Raw genomic sequence first — 23,035 nt, forward strand, 5'->3', positions numbered from 1 at the left:
AAAAAAAAAAAAAAAAAAAAAAAAAAAAAAAAAAAAAAAAAAACGTCACAAGTAAAAAAACCCTAGCATCTTCTCATCAGATTCTTATTACCATTTTCTCTCTCTTAAAAAAACCCTAGCGATACTGCGACAAAAAAAAAAGGAAGGAGAAAAAAAAAAAACTTATCGGTCTCTTCACATCAAACTCTTCAAGGAGGAAAAAAAAAAAAAAAACTTGCGCGACCCTGGAAATTCGTTTGACCGGCCATCGTCATCCCTTTTGAGTTTTACAGGTACGTTCTTCGCTCTCTCCCTCTCTTTCTCTCCATGATTTTTTGTTGTTTTGATTCGGTTTTGAAACTTCTGTGTGATTTCGGGATAAGTTTCCCCTATTTTCGTTAATTCGCGGAATATTGTAGACCTGTTTTGCGATTAAAACCGTAGCGATCTCTTCTCTTCAGACTCTGCGAACCAGTGGATATTCGTACGACCGACCACTGCTATATCCTGCCGGACTTAGACCATTACAGTCGGAATCCGTCAAAGCTAAATACGATCAAACGTCACAGAGGTTTTGAGATACGGAGTTAGAGATCGGCGCTATTTCGGTGAAAGGTACGCATCAATTCTGTGTTCATTCTTCTCCTTTTGGTGCTTTGTTGTGAAAATTGATTCTTACGGCATGAACAAGAATGCAGAACCCTAGAATAATGATTCTTCAAATTTCTGCAGTAATTTTCCTGCATAATTTTGTTTTAGATAATTTTATATGGGTACAAACTTGATTCGTAAAAGCTATGGCTACAGATGCACATCAAGCCGAATGTGAATGAAGAGATGAACGCAGAGACGAGAGTCAAGAAAACGAATGAGGATTCGGTTAAGGATGAGAAGATTGAGGGGGGTTAGCATAATGTTTTTTTTCCTCTTAATCAAAGATTGTTTCTGCCGGTAGTTTATGCAATTCCCAGTTCATTGTTTACCACGGTTGCTTTTCCTATTCAAATACTATTACTTCAATTGCATAGTTAATTGATGGGGTAATGCTCTTTCTTTGGGTGCTCTTTCTTTGTATGTTTTTCCTTTGCATATATAACCTTTGGCTTCCTATTTGCTTTCTAATGTATTCTGTGTTTTTTTTTTTTTTAAATTGAAATGTCTTTCATTAATGTTTCCTTTACCTTTTTGCTTTCTCTATTTCTTATTGTGTTGATTATAGGGTTTTGATTGAGGCATTTGGGTTAAATATGGTTTTGATAAAGGTATTTTGGTTATAATTTGTTTTTGCTTAGCTTTGGTTTTGGTTTGGATATTTGGATGATATTTTTTGGGGGGTAATTTTGCAATCATCGTAGAAAACAAACTGAATCAATATTGGATAGTGTCTTTTTCTTTTTTGTTAGATTTCTGATTCAATATCTTGATTTCTCTGTTTGTGTTTGGCTTTTGGTAGGCATCCGGATTGGAATATATATTGACTTTATATGTATGGCATTGAAAATTTCATTGTAATGTGTCAACTGTGGAATGATAAGGTAGTGGGCAATGATTATGATCATTGGCAAAGACAATTGTGAAGAAGGCTTTAGACCTTTAGATTTGTTTTATTAATGTTCTCTAGATTTTTTGCTTTCTTACTCTTTTTTCATGCTTGATCTGTTCTTTTTTCCCCCTATGTATGATGCTTTTATTAGATTTTTTTTTCCGCTGTTTATCTGTCATTGGTTTTCCATCTATGTATAGAGCAGAAAGTAGAAAAGGTGATGAGAGAATCAAAAGCATGTCCATCAAAGGATGTAATTTCACCATGATTGGTTGGAGATTTGGAGTTGACGGAATACCTCTTCACTCTCTTTAAAGCAATCTTCACTAACACAGGTTTTATTTCTTCTTCACCTTTCTTATATGAGACACTTTGTAATTTTTCCTATTTGTTTTTGGACTTCTATTACTTCTGTTAAATACCTTTTCATGTTGATCTTATTTTAAAATAATTTTTTATGCCATTTTTTAGTGTATACTGCCATGATCAGCATGAAGATTAGTTTTCTGGTGTTTATTAATTATATGTTATTGAATCTCACTTAGTACATAATACCTCTTTGGCCTTAAAATAGTGGCATGCATTGATTTCACAACCGATATAGTTTATGTATAATGTTTTTCTTAATTTTTTTTTTTTTTTGGAGAAAGATTGTTTATCTTAATTGATTGCGCCTTGAATTTTACATATGCTATAATTGTTAGATTACCAAAATCTTCAATTTTTTTTTCCTGACTTTAAATTCAGTTACTTCTTCATTCTGCAGCCTTTGAAATGATTTGGTTTTGCTTGGAATGTTTGGATTTATTTTTTGGGGTACTCCAGACTTATAATTTAAATGCTAAGATATTTAGTTTGTTTTAATACTTGGGCTGCTAATTAATATACAACAGATTTATCTTAACTGAGTTAACAGTGTTTGCTCGACTGTTGGCTGAGTTTTATAGCATGATATGTGTTTGACAAAATTTATTATGGACTTGCATTTTAATTCTTTAGAATTATGTTGTTCAGAAAATATATATCTGCAAAACAAATCCTCACTTTTAATACCATTAAGATGATTGCACTATAGACTCAGAGGTATTAAAAGATGATAGCATTATTGACTCATAAAATAGACGCCTACAAAAGAGAAGGCCAAGGATGGCCCATAGCTATATGATGCCAATTACTATCTCTTCAATCCATGGATTTTTTCTCTGATTTATTTTTTTGGTAACATGTTTGAAATATTCCTAGAGAAATGCCTCCAGACCATAACCATCACCTTATACTTTGTAGGGCTGGAGTTGCCATTGTTCACAAAGGTCAATGATCTGCTTATTTACTTTGATTTTAAGGAAACATTTAAAATATAAATGAAAACAAACCAACAGTAGTTTTACATAAATAAATTTTTAGAGTAAACATACTAGAATTGAGATACTTACTTCAATGCTTTTGACTGGCTTAGTATAGGGGGATCTCTTGGGTTCTGTACGTCTAAATATTGTAGTGCTCTTTATACTTAAACTCACATGACTGAATTTAAATATATATAACTAAAGGAACTTATTGTGCATTTTTCATTCTTTAAGAGAATTTTCATGTTGATGATCATGGCATGTATTGGTTTGGGGAAAAAATATAGTTGCACTTTTAATCGTTTTTAGCTTATTATGAATATAATTTAGTATAAATGTGTCCACATCTTTATTTGATTAATCTTCAGTTGCATAAGAAAGTTAAGCTTAAAGTATGTAATATGGATATGTTTTGCACATTCTGATGAATCGTTTTCCTTAAATGTCAAACATTGTAAGAAACAAAAAAAAAAAAAATTGTTGTAGGAAAACCAAAGGCTGCCAACTCCATCAACAATCAAAAAAATAGAAGTAGCAGAAAGTTTAACTAATAATTCTCCATTTGCTTCCCTCATAATTCTTGAAGCTCTAAAATGGCATTCCAAATGCTTCACAAATAATTAATAACTTATCTTTCCTTTTTTTTTTCTTGAAGGAAACATATATTTTATTGCAATTGCATCAAGGATAAATTGTTGTTGGACAAAGCTTCATCCATCCACACTATCAAATTCGTCACAAATTGGGCATTTCTAGCCACCGTATGATTTTCCATGTTAACTTCTCTTTTTACAACAAAAACTTCAAAGTGCTCAAAGTTGTTCAGTAATGGTCTTACCTCCTCAATGATGTTTCTAACCATGTTGATCAATATCCATATGGATATGTAGCTGAATCACCTTCTAAAATATAAGCATTTTTTTGTTCTTCATGAGCAAAATTCCAGCAACGCACAGCCACCAGCTCAACTTCTAGAGGATCTTCGAATTGTCTATATTTTTTTAATGCATAACACCTGTCATTGGAAGAAACACTGAATTTTAGATAATGGCACACATTATTGTAAAATTTTTAAATTTTATACCCAAATTTGCTGCTAAAATATGATTAAGGCTTTGGTCATTAATTTCCTTTGAATCACTATTTGTGCATGATTTTTTTTTGAAGATACAATTACATGGTACTATACTTAGTGTCCCTTTGTTTTGCGCGGCTGGCGTTTCAGGCGTTTGGAGAGTTTATTGTTGTTTATCAATTTTGGCTGAAGAGTTTACTGGGTATAAAAGGAATTGCATTTTCTTCAATGATCTAAATGAAACTCATGTTTTCAACTTGAAAGATAGTAGCTTTGCAGATTTACAGAATATCTATCTAGCTTGGTCTCTATTTTATTATATTTTCTTTTTGACACTTGATTTGCTGTCATCTTTAACAACATGATCAAATGATTAAAATAAATACATTTTCCCCTTTTGTTCTGAATCTGTATTGAGTCATTTTGGTGAATAGGTACAGTTTTGCTGCTAGCAAAATGCATCCATCCGAGTCTTCAACACCAGTTGATGATGCCCAGTCTGTTTCACCTGCACTGATTTGATTAAAATCTGCCATTTTAGGATCTCAAGGGAGTCTATTACCTCCACAAGCAGCATTTTCTTCAATTGAAATTGAATGTTACAGTTTTTTTTTTTCCTTTCTCCTTTGATTTGGTTATGAACTAAGAAATATGAGTTAGTTTTGATTTAAGCATTTTGGTTGGGTTAGTTGTATAGTGAAAAGGCATGTCTGTTTTATTTCAATGTAATTTGTCAGGCTTCTCCGTAAATACCACCAAAGTTCAACATGTGAAGTTGTATTTCTATTGTACATTTTTATTATTTGCTGTCATTTTTAACAGCATGATCAAATGATTAAAATAAATACATTTTCCTCTTTTGTTCTGTTGCTAAAAAGTGAGAAGTATGATGTGTTGAGGTTTGAGTACAAAGTAGATTTACCTGCTAGGCTGACCATTATTTTAATTTATGTGTGTTTGGCGATCTGCATAAGCTCATTAGATTATTGGATAGAGTCATTTTGGTGAATAGGTACAGTTTTGCTGCTGGCAAAATGCATCCATTCGGATCTTCAACACCAATTGATGGTGTCCACTCTGTTTCACCTGCACTAATTCGATCAAAATCTGCCATTTTAAGATCTCAAAGGAGTCTATTACCTCCACAAGTAGCATTTTCTATAGTTGAAATTGAATGATAAAGTTTTTTTTTTTTTTTTTTTTTTTGGGATATGAACTAAGAAATATGAGTTAGTTTTTAGTATTTTGGTTGGGTTGGTTTTGATTTAAGCTTTTTGGTTGGGTTAGTTGTGTACTGAGAATGAATGTTTGTTTTATTTCAATGTAATTTGTTAGGATCCTTCGTACATACCACCAAAGTATGGGTCCACCAAAGTATGGGTTGTGATGATTGAGAATCTTTAGAATGCATAGTAATAATTTCTTACACACTTTGCAACAAATTTTTTCATTAAAAATTAATTTTATTAGCCAAATTTCTCTTCTACTTATGAGATTTCAAATGATCCCGCGCATTGCGTGGGTTAAACGCTAGTTATATATAATAGCAGAAGCCTTTACAAGGTGCCGCCATGTTAGGAAAAAATGTCACTTAAAATGCTGCCACGTTTACAATTTTTTTCTTTAAAAAACCGTACGTTGCGTTAAATCACATTATTGTTTTATTACGAGTGTAACACCATTTGGCAGTTTTATGTATATTATAAAAAATAAAAAATAAAAACCGGTTAAAATAAAATAAAATAGTGTTTCAACTAGAAAAACCCTAGCGACACTGTGATACAGAGAAAAGGAAGGAGAAAAAGGAAAACCTTGTGCCACACTGGAGATTCGTACGGCCGGCCATTGCCATCCCCTGACAGACTTAGACCACCGCAATCGGCACCCGTCAAAGTTAAATATGATCGAACGTCCTTGAGGTATTGAGATATGGAGATAGAGACAGAAGCAGGGAAAGGAAGAGGCGATGAAAGAAGCAGAGAAAACACCAAAGTTATTAAAGAGACAGTGATAGAGACATGGACACAGTCCGGTAAGATTTTTTTTCTCTTTTTCTTTGATCTGGGTAGAAGAAAATATTACAATTCCCTTTTGTTATTTCACGTGACAAACCCCCTAACCAACATAATTATTCATGCAATTGCATCAACTATATTAAGGGTTTGCACTAAACACCATTCAAAGAAATATAAGAGATTTGTTTTCTTATCAAGGTTTTGCTTTAAAATTGGTTTTGATCAATAGTCACAATCATAATTAGAGAAGAAGAAGAGAAAGGCAGTGGAGTAAACACAGGCAAAGCAGGGGAAATATTGCCAACAAGTATAACCCTAAAAAATTGAAAAAAAAAAAAATTGTTGAATATTGTTGCTTTTTGCTATATAAAATTATGAATGAAATAATTAATTTTTAAATGTGAGTTTTAAAATTTTTTTATGTATTTTTCTCTTATTTAATGAAACTCAATTACTGGATATGTAAATTCAAGTGCTATTTGGGAAGATAGGAAGTAGTTTGTTCCTCATAATATTTCCCAAGTTTTTTCTTTTTTAATTTTTAAAATTTATATACGCTTGATTAGTCTTTTTCCTCTTATAACTGATGCTTTGATTTTAGTATTTTGTCTGTTTATTTCTTGTTAATTTTTCAATCTACCTAGAGAGGCTTAATTAATTTTTTGTTGGTTAGAGTGCTTGGTTGACCCCATAGCATTTGCTGCTAAACATGTTGAAATTCTTCTTCTCCTTTCTTATATGAGACATTCGGTAATTTTTCCTATTTGTTTGTAGGACTGATTTTTCTATCGGTGTATAGAATAGGGCAAAAGGTAGAAAAAGTGAATAGAGAATCAAAAGCATGTCCAACAAAGGATGTAATTTCACCATGATTGGTTGGAGATTTGGAATTGACAGAATACCCCTTCACTTTATTTAAAACAATCTATCACTAACACAGGTTGTATTTCTTCTTCACCTTTCTTATATGAGACACACTGTACTTTTTTCTATTTGTTTTTAGGACTTCCATTGCTTCTATTAAATACCTCTTCACACTGATCTTATTTTAAAATAATTTTTTATGCCTTTTTTTAGTGTATACTGCCATGAACAACATGATGATTAGTTTTCTGGTGCTTATTAATTATATGTCACTGAATCACACTTAATACATAATACTTCTTTGGCCTTCAAATAGTGGCATGCATTGATCTCACAACTGATATGGTTTATGTATATTTTTAATCTTAAATTTTTTTTTTTTTACAAATTGTTTTATCTTAATTGATTGCACCTTGAATTTTACATATGATGTGACCAAAATCTTCAGTTTTTTTCATTTTTTTTCTCTGATTTTTAATTCAGTTACTTCTTTATTATGCAGCCTTTGAAATGAATTGGTTTTGCTTAGAATATTTGGATTCATTTTTTTAGGGTACTCCAGACTTATAATTCAAAGGCTACAATATTTAGATTGTTTCAATAGTTGGGCTTCTAATTAATCTCTTATCCTATTCTCTTCAATTAGGTTTGTTGTCAATTTAGGGATTTCGTTGAAATAAGGGAAACAACCTAGAAGATCAAATTCTAATTAAATTGTTCTTAGGAATTTTCAGTTTTGGGGTTTTGTTCCTTTGCTTTCTTGAATTTTAGTTTCATATTTTGTTTTGTTTCTATTTTTTTGGCTTGCTATCTGGGTCATTAGAGAAGAAGAGAAAGGTAGTGGAACAAACATAGGCCAATAAGGGAAAAGGTTTTTATGGTGATTGTTGGACAATTGGCATTTTGCATGCCCAACAACATGGTTTGTATGCCCAGAATTGCCACTCCCTTAATCAAACGGCACCCACCTCAAAGAAAAGATGAATCCCCTTCATTCGGTAAAAGAAAAAACAGCAAAATAAAATCTCTTCCTTCTTCCCAATTTCAATTTGACACCCACTCTGTTTCGCTTCTTTTCTGCAGCACCAATACCCAAGGTCAGCATTTTGTTACTTGATGTGTTATATTCTTTATTTTGATGCTTTCTTCCTGATTTATTATAATCCTTTTTTTTTTTTTTTTTGGGTGGCATCATGGGGTTTAGCCCTTGAATATGTGTAGAGAAAAACATGTTTGCCCTTGAATTATGGTGGATTTTTCAATGTTGTTGCTCTGACCATCTATTATCTGAAACTAAAAAGTCTAAAACCCCTTTAATGTTTGTGCTAAAAAATCATGTTTTCCGTTTGATTGTATATTTGTTTAAAGGAATGAATGAATTTCTTTTTGACAGTAAATAAATTTTTTTTTTTCACTTATTGAATTTGATTAACGGCTTTTTATTTTATTTTATTATTATTTATAATTTGGGTATATTAAATAGTCAACATATTGCTTAAATTATGTCATTGAATATTTAGGGAATATTTACTAAAGATTGTTGTGTGGCGTACACATTAATGTTTAGATTAGTTTGTTAATCTTTAGAAAAAGTTCATTATTTTAAAAACAAATTGTTGTGTGTAATTAATCTTACAATTTTTTGAATAAATTCAGATTAAAACATTTGCAAAAATTTGCATACATCTACATTTTCTTTTGTAGTCTCTCTTTCTTCTTATTCATTGTATTTTAAAAAATCCTTCATTGACTATCTTTTTGTCGAAGCACATATTTACACAGTTCTCTACCAGATACGACAGTTTGGTATTTTGCAAGAAGAGGTACCGAATCATATTGAAAGGTTTAGGTTAGCCTTATTTTCCTTTTGTTTCTCTCTTTTTTTTGGGTTATGTTTTTTTCATTTGATGTCTTTCGGTTTGAATTAGTTTTTTCCGTGCACAATATAGTCAGAACTGTTTTTCAAGTATTTGGTTTCAATTAATTTTTTTTTCTTCGGTAAATTGACCTGTAAAAGTATTGTTTGCCTTACTTTTCTTAAAGTTTGGAACTTCACTTTTTAATTCCATTGTACCTTTTCCTTTGTCTTGGTATTTAAAATGTTTATATGTTTTCATTATAGATAAAAGTCAATGTATATAACGAAAGCAGTTGATGAAGAAGAAATTAGTATGCATGTGTTTATATATATATATATATATATTTTTTTTTTGTGTCAGTAAATGGTAACATTTAGTCGATGGGATTTGGATCTAAATTTGATGTGGTAGCTGTTCCTAATTGGTAGACTTTCTTTTGAGCCCAGATTGTTCGATTAAAATTCCTAAAGGACCAAAACAAATTTTTGTTACTTGCCAAAACTTGCAAATAATCCAATCCCGTTTCTTAAGATATTTGGATCAGTTTTTCCAATTGAATAGTGGTTAACAGTATTGCTATTATATTTGTACTCCAAGTAATTTTACTAACAACACCTTAGTACTATAGGTTGCCTATTCTCCATGACGCAGGTCACCACCATCTTAATTATTCTCTACATCATTTTGCATATGTGACCAAATTTACTTCTAGATGTTTTATGGATGGAATGTGTATAGGAGCTAAGTTTGTATTTTGTAGAACTATTTTACATTGATGTTTATTAGGATTTATCTATTTTCAATATCTTTCTTTTTTTTCCTTTTATTTTTTTCACGTGTTTTTGTGGTAGCACAGAAATAGATAAGATCATTGGTTGTTCAACAAGAGTTACTAAATTAAATTGAAAGGTTAGGATAGCATAATTTTCCCTTTGTTGCTTTTATTTTTAATGAATGTCTTTCTCATTTGTTAATGCTTGATAATTAAAAAAAAAAAAAAAAAACTATTAAAATTACTTTTGATCCTTGACAATGTTATCATAGAAATATATATATATATATATATAATGCAATAGTAGCACGTCAAAGATTATATATAATGCAATGGTAGCATGACAAAGAAGGCAGATGATAATGTTTGAGAAGAGAACCAAAAGAAAATGGCATGGAAGACGAAATAATTTCGAAACTGTGTATTAGAAATGGTCCTACACTAGCTAGGAAAAACAGGAGAATGGTCATGGGAACAATTGGAACCATCTTCCGCTAGAGTTTCATTTATACCATGTTTGATTTAGTTGCTCCAAAAGAATGGCCAATATGCATATATTATGCTATTTCTTGAGGTGCCAGTTAATTAAAGCATTAGTCATTGCAGGAAATAAAAAAATCCATAAACATTTAGAAAATGCAAATGACATAAACCTTTGAAAGTTTTTTATAAAATATTTTAGAATTGTTATGATATAATGTTTATACAATCAAAGTTTGAAGTTGGTTGATTTCAACACAATTAAATTGTATTATGCTATTGCTAGAATTTCATTGTATTTAGAATATATATCCTGAATATTACTTTTAATTTTGATCTCTGATTACAACTAATTGTGCTCTAATGTGTTTCTTTATTACATTACAGGGAAAGTTTTTCTTAGACAATCTGACAACATTCTTAAATTTCCTGGATTAATGGTTTGCATTTAGGCGAAACTCAATGTTTATTTATTCCGTATTTCTTTGTTTGTTGCTCTACAATTTCCTTTGGTGTAGAATTTTGTGAGACTATTTATTACTGTAGTTTGATGCATTTCGTGGATTAATACTACAGGATTTGAGTATCATAATATGTTAATTATTAATTATTGTTTGTCGAAGTCACTTATTTTGCTTCTACAAAAAACAGAGGCAACTATTATCTCTCTTGGACCACCATAATTTTATTTTGATAATCTTTTGGACCTACGGAACATGTTTTGAATAATAAATTATTGGAGTAAAAAAAACACTTTCTTTTTTCTTGAGTGGATGGGTGGTAAAGGAATACAAATTTTCTAAATTTATTTCTAAAAGGTCTATTTAAAATTTTGTTGACCACCACGAAATTTCAAAATTAAATTTGGAAGTCTCTATGACTCTCTAGATTCGCGTCTTCTTCTTGCAAGTAATTATTTGATTTTATATTTTTGGTATTATCTTCATGAAAAAATGTTTATATTTTCAGTTACCATGTCTTTTGTAATAAATAAAAGTATCCCGTACATTGTGCGGGTTATAAGCTAGTTTCTATAATTGAGATAGACTACTTGACTTAGTACTGGTTATGTATGACTGAATTGAATTGATCATTGAAGTTTCACTCTAGACTAAGGACTATTCCACATTTGATACACACACATTACACATATGCCTAATGTTCAATGAATGCCTTATTCATTTGTTTGATTGTACTTGTTTAAATGTGATGTGTGTGTGCTCAACTATATATGGATCAATCCAAAAAGATTTTTGATCATTTTTTATGTTTTTGGAAGTGATTTTTATCACTCCTTGTGTTCATGTTTAGTGCTTACATTGTTTTTCATTGTTTAAAATTGTTCTGTGTTGTTAAACAGGTGTCAGAGTTTTTCACAACTCATCTCGCGACTCACTAGTTGGGAAACCCCAATCACGAGTTCAAGCCAGAAGCTTTGGCGACTCACTTGCGACTCGCGAATATTTTGGTGACTTGCCCAGTCGCGAAATGCCCAGAAACATCTTTTTAAAGGGCTTTTCGTGGAAAACTTGTTTTTAACCTCTCTCATTCTCTTTTAAATCTCTCTTTCAATATTTTTACATCAAAACCCAATCAATTTGAATGATTTTTCATTCCATTAACATCTCTATGGTTATTTTAAACTCTTTTCATTGATTTGAATCCTTAGATTATGTTTTGGTGAGTTTTGTGCTCTTAGTTGGGATTTTCATCATAGGGGTTGAGAAAACTTTATTTTTGTCAAATTTTTGAATGGAATTGGTTTCTTTTGATGTTTTGCTTTGGATGTTGGCCCCTTGTGGCAAAAAGAGCATGTATTAAGGGTGGATTTCATGATGTTCATGCATTGTTTCACATTATTGTTCATAGTGTGCATGCTAGGTGTTTGATAAAATGCCTCTTAGGCATTTTCTCGCTTGTTTAGACTCCAATGAGTATCAATCTTTGGGGTTTCTCATGTTTTCTCATTAGGAACATGTTTGGTTCATTGCTTGTGTATTTAACACACCTTGCCCCACATGTGCATTTTCCTTGCATTGGTCAAGTATTGCACATAGTCACCTCTTGCACACACCTTTGCTACCCTTCTCATGCATTGGTCTATACCTTGTTTCTTCATCCTAGCATGTCATGATTACCTTATGCTTTATAGCATTTTGTCTTGTCTTAGGTTTGAGCTTCATTTTCTCATTCATCTTGCACCCCTTATGCATCATAATCATTGTTCATACCTTCATCTTTTACTCTTGTTTCTCCTTAACCCTTTGTCTATTCTTGACAAAAAGGGGGAGAGTATACTCCAGAGAGTATACCAGAGTGTTTTGTCATTTCTACATGACTCTTGTGCACATCCTTAGGGGGAGAAATTCTATTTCTCATGCACATTTATAGGGGGAGAGATATTCTATAGGAGAGATGCATATGCCAAGGGGGAGAAGACTTTGTGTCAATAAGAAAACTTTGTTTTGTTTGTTTCTCTTTATGTTTGTTTTCTTGTATTGCATCGTGTGTGTGTGGGACATGCTACATCCTTATGCTATTGTGCTTCATTGAATGCATGTTCGGATGATCAATTGCTTTGCTATGTGATCATTGTAGTCATTTCTATATGACTGTTTTGGTGTATGATCAAGTTACTCACATGTTTCACATCACATGTTTATTTGATCGCAATTTACTTGTTACATTATACTTGCCCTTTTATTACTTGCTATACCTTGAAGGTCTAATGTGTTTTGTGCAAGTTTTTTCAGGTTACAGGTATATATTTTCCAAGTTCATCACAGCTCCTATGACTCATCAAAGGGGGAGTATTGATGTTTAAGAGTAGGAGTTGCCTATGTTTAATGTTTTACTTATTGTTATCATATGTCTTAGTTTATATTCAGGATTTTGGTTTGTACTTGTTGTTTTTGTAAGCTTTTAAGGTTTTGCACCCATGCTTTATAGCTTAAGTACTTGATGTTAAATGTCATGCATTTTCTTTTAGTATATCACTCTTGTGCCCTTTGTTAGAGTTTTATACTTAATGCAATTACCTTGAGTTATTGCATTCGTTGAGTGTTGAACATGCAAATAATACTTTGCAATTGAGCTTATTAGCTTGCATGTCCAGATGTTCATTCCTTGTGTGAATGAGCATTGTGATCACTATTTATAGTGATTGTTCGTTTTTAGTCAAGCCTTGGTTTATTACTTATTTCCATTTTGCTTGATCGCATTGTGCTTGCTCCATATGCATTACAAGTTTTCTGCATACAATGATCATATTGTGTTATTGTGTTTCAAGAGATACTTGTTCTTATGGTTCAAGAGTTTTACAGATTCTAGAGTTAGGTATGAGTGAGTTTTGATAAACTGTTCCCAACTCACACGTTAAGTGTAGAGTTTGTTGTAGGGTTTTGTCACAAAATAGCCAAAGGAGGAGATTGTAAGTTTGAATTTAATCAACCATTTTGTTGGCTTTATTTCGTGCCAAATTTGCTTGTACTTTAGCATTTAGTAACCCTATATTTAAGTGGGATTTATGTACAGGTAGTGTGTGAAAGAGTGTGAAGAATTGCTCGAGTGTGTAATGAAGCAGGAACTCGCGAGTAGCTCATGGCTTGCAAACTGCCAAAAGATGCTCACGTGCCAAGCATGCGGAGAAGCTGAAGCGTCATGCCAGCTGGAGAACTACAGGACAAAAAGTCCAGAGTGGCCATTTAGTTATCTTGCGGCTTGAACTTGCGACTCAGCCAAGTCGCGAGGCTAAGCTGCCAGCGAACTCTGTTTTGGAAAAATGACTCTTCGTATTCCAAACACCCACCACTATATATAGACCCTTATACCCACTAAATGTAGAGAGCTTCTAGAGAGAATTTTGAGAGAGAAACCCTAGAGAAAAACAAGATTGATTCATCCACAATCTTTACATAGAGAATCTTCAAATTCCTCTACTCTCACCCTCTCTATTGTTACATCCTTGAGAGGTTCTTACCCAAATCCTTTTCTCATCATACCCGCATCTGTGAGACGGCTATTTGGTGTTTTGGGAAGCAATTAGGAAGGGACCAATGGTTATTGGTTGATGCTATGGGATATAGCAGAATTCGGTAAGCTAGAAAAGACAAAAGTTCGGCATAACCTCATTGGAGCAAGAAGCTTGGAGGGCTTTGGTACACTGGGTAGATTAGGCTTGGAGGGTCTATTGCTGTTCATGTATCCCAACTTCATTTTCTAGTGGATTATTGACCGCTTGGAGGGCGGCGGAGAGGTTTTACGCCGAAGGCTTCGGTTTTCTCTTCAATAACACATCGTTGTGTTGTCCTTGTGTTTGCATCTCTCTTATCTTAATCTTTGTCATTTAATTTCTGCTGTGGATGAGATTTTATTTGGTTTAGATTGTTTATCAATTCTATTATAAGCTTATGTTCATTTTCCGCATGTACATCGTTTGATATTAAGCTTGAATTAGTAATTTGTAAATTGGGGGTCTAAACGATCAGAGTGTTTTACACGCTATTTGAACATTCAATTTTAGATTTAGGGGGATTGGGGAGGATAAGATGTGCTAGAAACCTGATAAGAAAAAGGGCTTCAAGGTTGGTTCTCTTCTAGATATAGCTGCAATCACCAGTGAGCATCCTTTAACTTGAAAAATCATATGGAAATCAAAAGCTCCTCCAAGAGTAGCCTTCTTGTATGGACTGTAGCTTTGGGGGTAGATTTTTTAACTATTGACAACTTAAGGGAGAGAAAGGTAAGGATTAAAAATTGTGCTATATGTGTAAATGCAATGATGAATCTGTTGATCACCTTACGCTCAATTGCCCTAATGCTTTAGATTTGTGGTCAATGATTTTGGTTTTATTTGGACTTTCATGGGTGATGCCAAAATCTGTAGTTGAGCTCATAGCTTGTTGGCAAGGTTGTTTTGGTTGTCATTGAAATTGTCATATTTGGATGGTTATCCCCCATTGCTTGATGTGGTGTATTTGGAGGGAAAGAAATAGCAAGAGTTTTGAAGACATTGAAAGTTATATGCATTTTGATAGTGAACTATTAACATTGAAGACTTTTTCTATCATGAATTTATGACTATAAATAATTTTTGTCATACTCAAAACTATCAGAATTGGAAGGATATTAACAAGTGACATTAAGTGCAATTCATTTGCTTAATTTATTTTATTCATTCTCTCTAAACAGGTTGTCATTGATTTTTTTTTGTAATTGAAGAAGAAGAAGAAGGAAAAAAAAAAAAAAAAAACTTTGAAAAATACAGGTAAACCCGACTCGACCCGCAACTAGATTAACCCGTTTAAAAATGACCCATTTTGACCTGCGACCCGTTTGACCCGCAAACCTGATTGACCCGACCCGAACCCACACTGCCCCGCCCGCTTTGCCATTTCTATTTGTTACTATCAAACCTCAATCTCACTCCCACTGGAAATACCACTGAATCTAATTTCAAAATTGATCCTAGCATCAGCTTTAAGGGCTCATTGCAGTAGATGGCATTGTCACCCAAAGCCTTCACAACTTTTGCAGCATCACCATGCATATTGATGGCAGACTCTTTACTACTGTTCAAAACGAGAAACTGACTGTCAATGAGTTTGGATAAACACTGATCTAACTGTTTTGAGCGCCGATGAGTGCCGATTGAGAGAGAGATTACATTGAGGGTAAAACAAGCTGTAGACTGTGGACAAATTTTTTTTAAAAAAGAAGGCGTAAATGACCTTTTAGTCCCTACATTTTTATTTTTCTACTTTTAGTCCCTAAAACCAATTTACGCGTTCCATTTTAGTCCTTCCCGTCAGTCAACCGACGGAAATAGCTGAGGTGGCAGCCGGAGCAATTAAAATATTATAAAAATGCCACATCACCCATGACACATCAGCATATAAATTTAAAAATTAATTTATTAATTTTAACAAAATTTAAAAACATAAAAACAAAATTTAAAACATAAAAATAAATCAGAAAATCAAACCAAGAACACAAACTCAAAATTAAACCCATTGAATCAAATTTAACCCAAAACATTTGTCAATCAACCCACAACCCAGAAAATCAATTACCTCTTCTCTCACTCTTCTTTCTTCTTTATTCTTTCTTGGACTCTCTCTCTCGATTTTTTGGCAGTGGATTGGAGGGGCTGTGGATCAGTGGTGGGTCTTGTGATTTGGTGTAGTGGGTTAAGATTTTGGCCGGTCGTGGTTTGCTCGCCGTGGGTCAGTCATGGGTTTACTCGCCGTGGATCAGTGGTGCTCGTCGTTTGCTCGTCGTGGGTCAGTCGTGGGTTTGCTAGCCGTGGGTCAGTCGTGGGTTTGCTCGTCGTGGATCAGTGGTGCTCGTCGTTTGCTCGTCGTGGGTCAGTCGTGGGTTGCTAGCCGTGGGTCAGTCGTGGGTTTGCTCGCCGTGGATCAGTGGTGCTCGTCGTGGGTTTACTCGCCGTGGATCAGTGGTGCTCGTCGTTTGCTCGTCGTGGGTCAGTCGTGGGTTTGCTCGTCGTGGATCAGTGGTGCTCGTCGTGGGTCAGTCGTGGGTTTGCTAGCCGTGGGTTAGTCGTGGGTTTGCTCGCCGTGGATCAGTGGTGCTCGTCGTGGGTTTGCTCGCCGTGGATCAGTGGTGCTCGTCGTTTGCTCGCCGTGGGTCAAGTGTGGGTTTGCTCGCCGTGGGTGTGTTGTGGTTTGCTTGCCGTGGGTTTGGGTTTGCTCACCGTGGGTCTGTCGTGGGTTTGCTCGTCGTGGGTATGGGTTTTGTTTGTTGTGGGTTAGCTCGCCGTCGCCATTAGCCCCAACTCCACTTGCCTTGTTCTTGTGTTGAGTATGAAGTTCATGGAATTTTGATGCTGGGATTTAAAAAAAAAAAAAAAAAAAAGGAAAATTGGGTTTGATTTGTATTTCAGCTTGGTGGGTTGTCTTTCTGGGTGTCATTTATTGATTCAGTTGTTAGATTCGCAGTGTAATTATTTTGTGCTCTATTGGGATTCTCTAAAGAATCAAGCATGATGTGCGAAATGTTTAATTTTTGTTGGAATGTTGGTTTGCTCGTATAGATCTATGTTGTGGGCTGATGATGGATGTTCTTGTATTTAATTTGATTCAATGTTCTTGGGTTTAATTTGATTCAATGGTTTAATTTTGAATTTGTGTTCTTGGTTGATTTTTGACTTATTTTATGTTTTAAATTTTGTTTTTATGTTTTTAAATTTTGTTAAAATTAATAAATAATTTTTATTAATTTATATGCTGATGTGTCATGGGTGATGTGACATTTTTATAATATTTTAATTGCTCCGGCTGCCACCTCAGCTATTTCCGTCAGTTGACTGATGGAAAGGACTAAAATGGAACGTGTTAATTGTTTTAGGGACTAAAAGTGGAAAAAATAAAATGTAGGGACTAAAATGGAAAAACGTCAAAATGTAGGACTAAAAGTGCATTTACGCCAAAAAGAAATTGCTAGATGCACAACAGACACGCAGGCAGCCGTGTCCCCAACATGTCCAACAGAAACATACCTGGGTTGTTGCCATGTAGGAGCTTCCTTGTTTCTACACAGTATTTGTATATCTGTTTCTATACTATAGAAGTTGGGTAGCCTGTCACACAATGGCACAACCACCATGCCAGACCCAAGCTGCTGATATCATATACTACATCTAAGTGACTCAGACTTGGATCCCAACCATTAATCATGCTCTGATGATTCCTGTCTCCTTTAAACTCAAGGACACATACCTATCAAAAATAACTCGAGGACACAGATCACAGATGCATGGCCCTATAGAACGATCATGTAAGGCTGTAAGTCTCTAGATAGCAACAGTATTTGTGAATGTATCCTAGCCCAGAGGCAGGGTCAGTAAGGTCTATCCATTGCGAGCTTCGATGCTGCCCATTAGGTTTTTCACAGACATTTTGGACCTGCTTGAGAACTGAACTGTCCAACTAGCCCTTCACTGCATCTTTTCAGCAATAGGGTCAGCATCAGGCAGGCAGCTGTATTTTGAATCCCATCCCAATAAAACCTTAAACTGATATAGGAGCACTAGCCTAGACTTACGAAGACACATATCCAGGTAGCTTTCTACCTCATTTGGTTTTAACATTAATTGGAAAAAAAAAAAAAAAAAAAAAACAATAAGGGAAACATATGGCACAAAAGTAGTACACGACTCTTCAAGAGGTTGAATTTATGTTGTTGGGAAAAGGAATTTCCTTCGGGAACAAAGAGGTATAAGAAATACATAAGAAAATAAATAGATAATAAATTTAAAAAAGGGGGGGAGCTTTTGAAAAAGAATGAAACATATGATTATGATGATAAAACAAAAGCCTAAAATGCTGAAAAGATTAAATCATAAATTCAAACAATACCTCCAGAAGTTCAGAACCCCAAGGTGGGCTTGTTCGCAGCGTGTGTCTGTCATATTCAAGAAAAAAGTCTCTAATGCGCTCATTGATGGGGTATAAAGATGAACAAAGTTTTAAACGCAGTTTAAAGACATTTTTTCCATCTTCCAAATAATCCAGCCTCTCCTAAAAAAATATGAAGATAAAAGGCAATGTCAGGTCAGAAAACCAAATATCTAAATGCTGAATCACTGTGGAGTTATAAGTTCAAGATAATAATTATAAAATAATACAAATGATTCCATAACAGGAATAATTTTTTGCTTATGTAAACCCACTCCCAAACAAAACAAAAAAATTAGAATTAAAATTATTTTAAAAAAAAGAGATGCCTTTTGTTCATCCATGCACGTGAAAGACAACAAGTAACTGAGAAATTTAGCACTCTAATAAACAAGAATGAAATCAGTATAAAACTTTGAGAGAGAGAGAGAGAGAGAGAGAGAGAGAGGTTTGTAATCATTAACTAGCCTAAGTTTGATTTGCACCCAACAGTGGTTCCATTGCCTTGAGATGGACACAGAGCAAATATGGCCTAGAAAATGAATGCTTGTATAGCTTCTGTTCCTCAGAAAGCCAATATCGTGGTGCCTTTCTCCGGATCTTCTCGGACTCAGTCCCATCCTCGGGCAAGATTCCACTCCTCAAGAACGAGACCAGTGGGTCCATCTAGCTCAGACCAACTTGCACGTTATGCACTCCGATCGTGGCTTGATCTCGACAGTTGGGGGTCAATAAATCTTCAACAACTATGACTTGAGGGAGGCCCTGCCCCAAAGAGGTGCCCAAAGTAGCCAACAAATTAGCATGAGTGCTTTGGCTCCTTCGGATTTGCTTTATAGAAAAAACTTCAAAACCAAATTGCAATCGTCTTATCTTGCTAAGGTATCCTTGCATCCGTTGGTCTCTAGCTTCAAAATCGCCATTGATTTGTCCGACAACTAATCTCGAATCTGAAAATATTTCCACAGCCTCCCCTCCCAACTTCTTTACCATAACCATTCCAGCCAGTAAGGCTTCATATTCGGCATCGTTATTCGTGGCTAGAAAGCCCAACCTTAGAGATTTTTCGATGGTTATTTTCTTATGAGATACCAAGAAGATACCAACACCAGATCCTTTTTTATTAGATGCCCCATCTACGTAAAGCTCCCAGGGCGAGGGATGGGGGATAGTGATTACCGAGATCCACATTCCTGATACTCTGCTCTCCTCAATCCAAGTCTCCTTAGGGCATTCAGTGAATTCTGCAACCAAGTCTGCTAGCATTTACCCCTTTATAGCTATACGGGGTAGACATTTGATGTCAAATGATCCCAATATCGTCTCCCATTTAGCTATTCTCCCTGTTTTTTGGATTTCCAAAGTAGCGCCTGCATGGGGAGTTGAGTAAGGACTATAACAGTGGGCCTAAAAATAATGGGGGAGCTTCCTTGTGGCATGAACAATGGCCAGAATTGCCTTCTCGAGAGGTAAATAATGGACTTCTGCCTCCTGAAGAGATTTACTAACATAATAGACTAGCCTCTGCATCCCCACTTTTGTTCTTACCAAAAGTAAACTTATTGCATGATGAGTAACTGCTATATAAGCATATAGGACCTCCTATTTCTCTAGTCTAGAGAGGATAGGAGGATGAGATCAATACTCCTTTAGCTCCTCGAAAGCAACATTACACTCCTGGGTCTGTTCAAAACCTTTCTATTTGTGAAGAAGTTGAAAGAAAGGCCTACATCGGTTAGCCGACTGAGAAATAAACTTGTTCAAGGCAGTAGTCATTCCTGTTAATTTTTGAACTTCTTTAGGGTTTTGAGGAGGATGTAAGTTGTTTATGGCCTTGATTTGATTGAGGTTAACTTCTATACTTCGATGAGTAATCATATACCTTAAAAACTTGCCCATACTAACACCAAAGGAACACTTTGACGCATTAAGACGTAGCTTGTGTCTCCTAAGTACCGCGAACGCGCTTCCTAGGTTGTTTAAGTGCTCCATATCATCAATTTATGCTTCAACATTCTTCCTGAGCTAGGACTCAAACATTCTTGCTACCATTCTTTGATAGGTCATTCCAGCATTCTTTAGGTCGAAAGGCATTACTCAATAATGGTAATTCCCAGTAAGGGTTAAGAAAGCTATTTTTTCTTGGTCGGCCAGGGATAATGGTATCTGATGATATCCTTGAAAATTATCTAGAAAACTCATCCGAGGATGGCCGACCGTTGCATCTACCAATTGGTCGATCCGAGAGGCTGGAAAATGGTCTTTAAGGCAAGCTTTATTCAAATCAATGAAGTCCACACAAACCCTCCACTTTCCCGACTTTTTCTTCACCACGACTGTGTTGGCTAACCACTCGGGATAAAATGCCTCTTTAATTGCTCCAGCATGCTTGAGCTTGTCTACCTCTTCTTTTACTGCCTTGGCATGCTCCTTAGAAGAATGCTGAGGTGGTTGCCTCTTAGGCACAGTTGTTGGACTTACATTCAAGTGATGGCATATAAAATCTAGATCTATCCCGGGCGCCTCATATGCACTCCACGCAAAGACATCAATATTCTCCCCTAAGAATCTTAACAACTCTTCTTTTTCCTCAAGAGGTAATTGGGTCCCAACTTGAAAATACTTATCTATGTTTGACCCGATGATCGCCTTCTCCAGTTCTTCGAACAATAGATCTCTTTCTTCATGGAGCTCTTCCTTGTTAACTTCTTTGTTAATGGTGTGCTAGCTGATGTCCCACTTATACTCCATTAGAGGCTATAGGTAAATTTTTGTCTTTTTTTCCCCTGTTAAGAAAAGTGTTCACCTAAAATTATTCATACCTAAAAATTTTATTGTATCAGTTCATTCTAAATTTCTAGATATTTTGATTTTTGTACATTCTCTTACAAAGTTAAATTGTTTTGCCTACTTGAATCCCCTGACAGATGTGTTGGATTTCTAACTATCAAATCAATAAAGCTTTTAATTGGGATTTCCTGGGTTTGGCTAAAAGGTCTCCTTGATAGATTTCTCCTTTATCCATTTCTTGACTTTTTAACACATTCAATGTGATATGATTTATTCTTTGTTAGTGGAATCATGTGGATATCAGTGTGCATTTCTAGATAACCTTCACAACTTTCCTACATTTTGTTCTTAACTAGTGCTATTTCTAACTTCGTATAGGTGCATTCATGATTCATCCTGCTCTTCATGAGAAGTTAACTGTTTAATAATTGAAAGTTCAAAATGGGTATGAAACACCCTTGAACGTTTAGACCCCAAATTACAAAATTACCAATTCAAGCTTTATATTAAACAATTAATGTGCGGAATATGATAACAAGCTTATAACAGAATTGATAAACAATCTAAACCAAATATAAACACATCCACAGTAGTAAATATAAGGCAAAGATAAAGGGAAGAGAAATGCAAACACAAGGACAACACTCGATGTGTTATCGAAGAGGAAACCGAAGCTCTCGGCGTAAAACCTCTCCGCCGCCCTCCAAGCGGTCAATAATCTACTAGAAAATGTAGTTGGGATACATGAACAGCAGACGACCCTCCAAGCCTAATCTACCCAAGTACCTAAGCCCTCCAAGCTTCTTGCTCCAACGAGGTTGCGCCGAACCTTTTTCTTTTCTAGCTTACCGGATTCCGCTATAGCCCATAGCATCAACCAATCACCATTGGTTTCTTCCCAAACTGCTTCCCCAAGCACCAAATGAACCTTCTCACAAACGTGGGTGTGGTGAGATAAGGATTTGGTAAATAACCTCTCAAGGGTATGACAATAGAGAGGAAGAGAGTAGAGGAATTTGTAGAGTCTCTTTAGATGAAGATTGGGGATGAGAAAATCTTGTTTTTCTCTAGGATTTTCTCTCACAAAATTATCTCTGGAAGCTCTCTCAATATGATGGGTATAATGGTGTATATATAGTAGGGTGAGAAGGGAATGCAAAACGTCAGTTTTTGCCAAACAGGGCAAGTTGGCGACTTGATCTCGCTGCTTGGCCAAGTCGCGAAATCAAGTCGCGACGTAACGGCCTGGCCAGACTGGAACTTTTGTCCTGTAGCGTGACAGCTGGCGCGACCCTTCAGCTTCCCAGTGTGCCTCTCACGTGCCTGCCTTTCGCGGCTTGCCAGTCATGAACCACCCGCGAGTCCTAGTCGCGAGACTCTGTTTTTCTTGCACACTCTTGAGCTTTTCTTCACATCTTCTCACACACTACCCTTACAATTTTCCCACCTAAATACAGGGTTACTAAGTGCTAAATTACAAGCAAATTGGTCACGGAATAAAGCCAATTAAATGGTTGATTAAATTCAACCTTACAATAATTTTGAACCCAAAAAAAAAAAAACTCATTGTTTTTTGGAGACATTTCAATTTCATTCTCAATCCTAGGACCATCTTTAATGCAGAGCTCCTTGATCAGGTTACTACAGAACCGAAAATGGATTTTGTTCTATTAGTACTTGCATATAATTTTGTATATCACAAGCCACAATTGCATTCTAGGAACTGAAGGATTAAAATAACATTTCTTATAGCTGCATTTTATTTAACATTAATGGAGTGATAATTCTGACATAATTAGTTAAGTTTTCTCTATGATAGATTATTGCCTGCTCATTTTAATAATATTTTTTTCAAGATGCTGATCGCTCTTCTTACATTGCAGATTTCTTTGCTCATC

General features: G+C 34.9%; 2 long non-coding RNA genes across 6 annotated transcripts; both read left to right on the forward strand.

Moving 5' to 3' along the window:
• The first annotated feature begins 22 nt into the window (after positions 1–22).
• Positions 23–4,987, forward strand: LOC136067917 (uncharacterized). 5 transcript variants are annotated; one of them, XR_010629324.1, is made up of 5 exons: positions 23–272; positions 441–594; positions 787–1,857; positions 2,807–2,832; positions 4,956–4,987. It is a non-coding gene; the product is annotated as an uncharacterized LOC136067917 (long non-coding RNA). The 5 variants fall into 5 exon arrangements; XR_010629323.1 differs by lacking the exon at positions 4,956–4,987 and adding an exon at positions 4,378–4,808; XR_010629325.1 differs by lacking the exons at positions 2,807–2,832; positions 4,956–4,987 and adding an exon at positions 4,378–4,808 and having other exon boundaries at positions 399–594.
• Positions 4,988–9,438: 4,451 nt separating this feature from the next.
• Positions 9,439–13,031, forward strand: LOC136067918 (uncharacterized). Its single transcript, XR_010629326.1, has 2 exons — positions 9,439–9,590; positions 10,321–13,031. It is a non-coding gene; the product is annotated as an uncharacterized LOC136067918 (long non-coding RNA).
• Positions 13,032–23,035: the final 10,004 nt, after the last annotated feature.

Source organism: Quercus suber, unplaced genomic scaffold (assembly GCF_002906115.3).
Source record: "Quercus suber isolate HL8 unplaced genomic scaffold, Cork oak 2.0 scaffold_91, whole genome shotgun sequence".
Classification (NCBI taxonomy): Eukaryota; Viridiplantae; Streptophyta; class Magnoliopsida; order Fagales; family Fagaceae; genus Quercus; species Quercus suber.